Source organism: Protobothrops mucrosquamatus, unplaced genomic scaffold (assembly GCF_001527695.2).
Source record: "Protobothrops mucrosquamatus isolate PMUCROS unplaced genomic scaffold, P.Mucros_1.0 scaffold2911, whole genome shotgun sequence".
NCBI lineage: Eukaryota > Metazoa > Chordata > Lepidosauria > Squamata > Viperidae > Protobothrops > Protobothrops mucrosquamatus.
Window position 1 is genome coordinate 112,913 of NW_015388937.1, and position 7,694 is coordinate 120,606.

Below are 7,694 nucleotides of genomic sequence, written 5' to 3' on the forward strand. Positions count from 1 at the left end.
CAGCAGACAGGCACCAAGTCCATCTGTTAACTTATATCAAGAAGCCAACTTAGAATAGCTTCTTCTAAGAAATCTAGCGGCAGCAACCAGTATTATATGTGTGACATGATGAATTATTTAATCATGTGTGACCCTTACAAATATTTTCATTGTTTCTCAATGGAATCTAGGCAGAGACTTTATTTGATAGGCTATCAGTTTTAATGCAAGTTTTTCTTACTCCTTTGACAAAGCTTTCCTTACCTTCATTTACCAAAAAGAGAAGTTTCCCCATAATTCACTGGGAAATGCAAAGATATAAAGCATTCTGCTTATAAAATTGACCTCATTGTTTTAGGTCTCTAATGAAAACATGTACTTTTTCAATAGGAATTAATACAGAATTGATCCCTCTGTTGGATAAACTGCATGTATAAAATATTCCCACAATTCAAAATTTCTAAGATGAAGCGATGAGTCTATTTTGTTAATTAGAATTTGCAAATTGTACATTCAAAGAAAGTGATAAATATGGACATGCTGCCCCTTTATTAAGTATCTCTAAAGCATGGGTTTTCAATAATAAATGTGATCAAAGGAATATAGCCTACGATAGACTATTTGAAATGGGTGTGTTTTTTTCAATATATCTTTCACAATATTTATGCCTGTCTGCAGATGTTTTCATCAGAGAATGGATACTAACAAACTGTTTGATGTTGCTATCCGGTCCACCTTTCAAATCCGGATTTCAAATCCAGGTTTTTTTATTCCCTCACAATTAATTTGCCAGATGCTGCATAAATACAAGAGCATTCTGTAAGATTTTCATTGTACAGATTGCTGTACTTGTTGAAAGATGTGGATTAAGCTTTCCATATTTTCAGATGCCATTTGTCCTATCTTAGCTTACTCACTGGAATACTGAGCTTCAGATTTCATCCTCTCTCAAAGGATTATTATTGAATACCACTAAAATCCTGGCAAGTATTGGGAATATACCAAGATATTAGGAATTACGAATTCTTAAAATAGGGTTTGACTAAAAGCTTAATCATATAATGCATGCTTACAGCAACTGATTTTTGATCAACGTGTGAATTGGATTACTATCTTGGTAACAGTAGTAATGATCATTGTCATACACATTGTATACACATTGACCATCTGTGTTAATAATTGACTTAATGAGAATCTTACAAGCATTACCTAATCCTGAAGATGTTATTTGAGAAGTATTTATTTATATGTTGCCTTGACAGTGCTAATCTTCTCTACCAGCACTATCAAGGAACGAGTGACTGATTTTAGTTTCTGGAAATGAAATATTAATCCCTGGAGCCTGATCTTGGCTGCTTCTCAAGAGGCATCACACTCAGGGCCTTGGATGTCTTGTGCCTGAAGATGCAATGCCAGCTTGAGCTTCCTAGCAAAAGTAATTTTTAAAAAATATTTTTAATTCTAGTTCAAATGGTTTTGAAGATGCTCTAAACATTTGAACTTAAAGTAGTTTGTAGCATTCTTAAATGTCTTCTGAAGTCTGTACTTGCAAGTACCAGCATGCTTATATCATATAAGATATGATACATAAAATCTAAAATAGTATAGATGTATGTTTAGATTACAGACATAATTTTTGCTTCATTTGTCACAGCCAGGAAATCAGCAAAGTCCATATTTTAGGTTCTATTTTGGCACTTTGGCACTATATGTTGTTTGTTTTTTGGCACAGCAATCACAATTTGGTGGTGGCATTTTGCCCCACTTATAGAGGGTGTCAGTATATCTGCCATGGCCAGTGCGAATTCAGTTCAGTGTTGTCCATATTGCACGGGGCTGCTCAAATTCAGGCGTTTTTTTTTCAAGTTGCAAGGCAAACTTTGATATTATGGGAGGCAATTTTCTATCCATATATTATGTATGTCAAAATCATTTTCTACAAGTACTTTACCAGTACTTTGTCCAGATCTCAATCTGTTCCACTCCAGGCAGGCTACATTACTCAATATTGGCAGCTGGGAGTTATCAAAAATCTTCAGGTATTCTTGGAGGAGGGCAGTTTTTTGTCTTATTTCTGCGGGTGGTATATAGCTCAAAAAACAGGCATGTGCGCATTGACTCATGCAATTGTGCATCAATCCTATTTGTGTATGGGCTATTAAGTCATATTGGGGCACAAAACTCTGCTGCTGAATAAACCAATCTAAGTGCAGATATTCATAGTGTGTCCATTTCCAAACCCCAATTAGTGCCACATAATTTGTGGAACATGAAACAAAGCCATGTTTACAGAAATTTTTTGAATGAAACAGCCTCATGATCTATTTCATGCAAGCAAGTTATGGTGGTTCTGTGCTGGATCCCTTGCAAGAAAAAAAAGTGACAAAGGTAAAATAAGATATAGAAATCATGGGGATGGGCCAGAATAAATGGGAAGCAACCTTAACACTTTCCCTTGTGGCAGCCATTTTGGAGCTGTGCCCATGACATCTTAAAAATTGCAGCAGGCCTTGCTGGCTAAAAGAATGTATATTCCTTCTGTAATATTCTAATATGCAATTTTAAATGCCAACTATAACTGTGGTTTTTCTTATTGGCTACAAAAAACCCAGTATCTGTAAAGATAAGAGTTGCTTTTTAAAAAATTGAACTCTGGACAATTTAATGCTGAAGAGAGACAATAAATACCATGAATAGAGCTTGATTTACACTATGAAAACAGGCAGCATGGCAACCCTACTCAGGGATGAAATACCATGCAAGTGCCATTAGTATTTTCTTTTAAATAGTTTCATTCGAAATCTTAAAAAGCTCATTGTTGCTAAATAAATACACAGCAGAAACAGCAGTATACAGTTTAATTGTTTTCATTTGTTTGCATCCCTATTGAATTCATTCTTTCTTAAGAAAGAAAGAATGTGCTATTTTTATACAATTCCAATATATTATTCATGGGTTATGTATCCAATGTGCTCACAAAATCATTTATGTGTGTCAGGGACCGAAGAAGTACATTATTGCTAATCATTCACCCCACAGGAAGTAATATATGAAAGCAGAACAGAAACAGTCCAAGATATTCAAATATCAGAACAGGATGTATTTTACTCAGATTGAATAAGAACCCATTTAAAATAATTTCTAGTCTTGTCATAAGCCATAGTGGGAGAGAAAAACATTAAACTTATAATTCTTCTATTTGTGCACTGACTGACTGATCATTTAATGTCTCTTCAGCTAAATGAATTTTTTTATCATCTTTAAAAAATATGTTGGCCTGAGTACCCAGATCAGTTTATGTGTTCTGATACAAGTAAATTTGGAATTGAATCTGATTAGGTAACCTTTTTAATAAAATGATGTTGTCTTCCATAAAACAAGCTCCTTGTAATGGATTTTATTTCTTATAAAAACTACAAGTATACCTTGATCTCAAGTTTCATGAAATAGTAACTATTTTCAGCGAATGCTCTTTCCTTTTGAAAAAGGTATGCATTTCCTCCTTTAAATGCATTATATTGAAAAGAAATTCTATGTTCTCAACAATCTTGAATTAGGCCAAGTAGCAATGGTATCTTAAGATCAATCTGCCACTTCTTTCTTTCCTGTAGTTCTTAAGGGGAAGCTATGCCAGAGCAATAGCTGGAGCACATTGTGTCACTTATGTGCAGCTGATTACACAAAGGTAAACACTTCTAAGTAGTTAGGTAGATACTGAAAAAATAATCAGGTTTATATATCATTTAAACCAAAATTTATTTTACCAGCCACAAATTTATTTTACCAGTCCTAAACCAAACAATCTATGGTACTTTATGAAATAAGCCATATCACTGTGGGAAGACAAGCCCTCCTCCCCCCCAGAGAAAGAAATATTTTGGGGAATATTAAAAAGGCAGAATATATTTCTCCAAATGAATAATGGAGAAGATCTTTTAAAAAGGCAGAAACTTCTCCCTCCCCCAGCCAGAAACTCAGCAGAAACCATGTCTGTAGAAATGCAGATGTGATAATCCTTTCAGAAAGGCTGGAGCCAGGAAGCTTGGAGTTGATGGGATTAGAAAGACAAATGATCCCTAGACGCAACAACCCCTCATCCCAAAAAATCCAACACAGGACATAGTCATCAGCCACTGCCTCAAGGAAGCAGGATATGACCTTTAGGACATAATAGGATTAACCCACCACCATCAGAATACCAGAAAGGCACACTGAACCTCTGGAACCTCAAACACAAAAGCCCAAAAAGGTATAAAAACCCACCACTCCCAGCAACATGTGGTCAGCTGCTCCAGAGCCTCATGTCTTGTGATACTGCTCTTCAATAAACTCCAACCTTCTTTGTAAAGCAGTTTCCATTTTGTTTATTCCCGGCTTGGACTGGACACTGATGAAGATTTTTCTTTCAACACCATCCTCTCTCTTTTTTGATATTAGAATCTGACCTCAAACTCTTCGGTCCAAATAAGAAAATATTAAAAGGGTATATTATGAATCAGGTAGGGGACAGTAATAGAGAAGTTTAAAAAATCAACATATTAACTGAATCCAGCACTTGGTAATAACATATTTAATACTAGGGTTCACTTGTAAGTGAAATAACACATTTTATGTTTATTGGTATGATAAAGTAAGATGCTATGTAAAAATTAGCTCAGATTTTTTTCTTCTGCTTCTCATTCATTCTGACAAAAGGCAATTTACATTGAAGAACTCTGTCAATGAAGAAGCAAATATCCTGATAATCTCCTGAGTAGAATGTAATAATCTTTACTTAGAGATGCAACATGTGTGGTGTATGGGTGAATGTTTTGCTTTTCTTTGTACAATTATCCTTCCAGGAATCATGTGCTCTTTTGGCCTCCCTTGCTTTAATTAACACTTTAGGGAAGAAATCACGGGGGAATAGCTCCTGTTAAGCTTTGTTCAGATTGGGAAGTATAAGCATCCAGGGAAGTGACAGAATGTTAGAAAAATTGAATCACCAAATAGTTACTCCAAAAGTATTGTCTTCTAGCACTTCCCACAAAACTTAAAAACATCATCAAGAAGAATTCAAGAAAAATTCTCAAGCATCTTGTGAATAAAATCAACAATCTGAAAATGGCAAGAGAGATATTGACACAGCTTTACTAAAGAGTATTTTGGATGGAAGAACCTAAATTTGCCTCATAGGACAACAATAGTAGCTGCTATTAATTTTCCTTCTTCATTATGCTTTGGATCAAGAAATATGATCAACAAAATTGTTAATTTCATATTTAAAGGTAGAAAACATCTTGTGGGGAACCATATCTACACTAGCACTGAAAATATAACTTGGGCACATCTATATAAAGTTGGTTTGGAAATCTGTTATCAATCAATGCTAATATTCTGGTAAAAGAAGAGAAATGTTCTTGCTATCCACTTTATGTATTCAAATATGCTGAGTGAATCCTAACTATTGTTTCCTGTGTCACCAATCCACCAATCCACCAATTCCAGGATAGACTCCCTTGTTTATTTCAGTGTTTCTGCATTTGCAATTAAAATGAAAAGTATGTAAAATATTCTTAATATGGTTTTACAGATTTAGTATTGCATTTCTCCAGTCCTAGGTCTGTTGAAAAGAAAGATCCTGCATGTTTCTCTGCTCAAAATCTAATTTTAAAATTACAATACAGAAGCATATTGAGATTACTTTACCATATGATTAATTTTTCAAGGGCCAGCCACTAGTTTCAACAATTAAAAACAATTAAATAATTATACATTTCCATGTTGTCTAAACAATATATTAAGTGATGAGCAATTTAAAATCTGAAAATCAATTACTAATCTCTTAGCTGACATTGAACAAGTCTTTACTGGAATGGGAAATAGCAAATATTGATATGAATTCTAAATTGCTACTTTTGGGCCTGCAAGATCAGTACAATAGAAATATGAACAGTGTTTTCCTCCATAGGAAGCATGTGTTCTCTCACAATCTCCCTGCTTTGGCAGATTCAGAAATACTACAATAAATGTTTAAAAGTTTATTGAAAAACATCTTGTGCAACATTAGAGACTGATCAGTACCTATACCATTACCATGTGTGAATTACTCTCCAAATTCCAGCAAATATGTATAAAATTGTGGCTGAAGAGAATTAACACTAATTAAAGAATCAGACAACAAACCCTAGTTTTAGTGATAGGAGTAGATGGCATCAGAACTTACTCTGATCAGGCTTCAGTGACCAAGACTCATAATTAATATTAGCCCACGGGACTCCACATGATTAAATTCAGTCCCTAGACCAGTTTTCAGCAGAAATATCACACCTTTGCAAGATCTATACTATAATTAGAAAGAAGCCAAACAAAATTGTTTATTGTCAACAATACCATCAATATGAGGGTGCAAATGCCTATTATGAGAGTTGGAGTTGACAAAAAAGAAAGTAACCCTGGAATCAAACAGGATTGTTCTGTAAACACAAGGAACATGCCAAATTTGACTGTGAAAAAAAAGTTGCAATTAGTTAATTATAAATCTTGGGAGAACATGCTAGAAATAATTCTAGAATTTAAATCTTGGAATAGAACATAAATATAGAACAGATTTGTTGTCTTGTTGAGATGGTTGTTCATCTTTTTAAGGCTGATATTATCCCCAATAAAGAATGGGGACAGTCTCTTGACACTTACACACACAGAGATTCTTCCCATTCTTTTTTCTCCCAGTTCTTAAAAAAAAAATTCCTGACCCAGAGATTGATCTGGGTGAATGGTTACATCACTACCAACTCCAGTTTGACAACTACTGGCTTTTGGCTTAATTCTCACAACTCCTTATCCTGACCCGCCTGTGATTCAGACTTTCAAGTCAGTGAATGTAGATATATTTGTGATTATGAAAATAAGTTTATGGTTATTATAAATGGTGCCATAGAGCTTGGCTTATTCACAAAATGGCCACAATGCATTGACTTACAATTCATTGACTTACAATTCACTGACTTAAACGCTGTTTGAATTGATTAAAACCTGTTTTTTAGTTCTGAAAAAGGGGATGTGGTGGCGCAGTGACTTAATGATGCTTGAACTGCTGGTCAGAAATGGTCTGCACTCTGGCAGTTCAAGCCCAGCTCCATGAGATGAAGTGAGCTCCTGTTGCTCAACCCCTAGCTCCTACGCACCCAGCATTTTGAAAGCATGCAATATTGCGAGGAGATAAATGGGTACCATTTTGATCGTAAAAACTTAGCTGCATTTGCATGTGCAAGAAAGCAGAAGTCGACGCTGGACCTGGGTAGACGCGAGGCAACCCCGACATAAAGTGAAGCAAGGAGATGTAAAATCAGCACAGGAGCCTGGAAGAGTCAGCAAGCTGAGCACCACTAATTAACTGGTGTAAAGCAAGTTCAGTCCCTGCAGTGTAGCAAGGATAGGTGTGCAAAAGCCAAACAGAATGAACTAGCAATCTAGGCTGTCAGGACTGCATTGTGTAGATTTCCTTGAGAATGTATGACATATGTTTAGATTTAGATTTAGATTTTATTAGATTTATACCCCGCCCTTCTCCTGGCGGACCCAGGGCGGCTTACAGCAAGCTAAAAACAGATAAAGACCTTACAAAACACCATTTTAAAATACTATTAAAAGAAATATTAATTTTGCCGTTTCATTTAAAATTTTATAAACACCCAATATAAAATCAAATTAAAATCAATCTAAAATACCCCTCA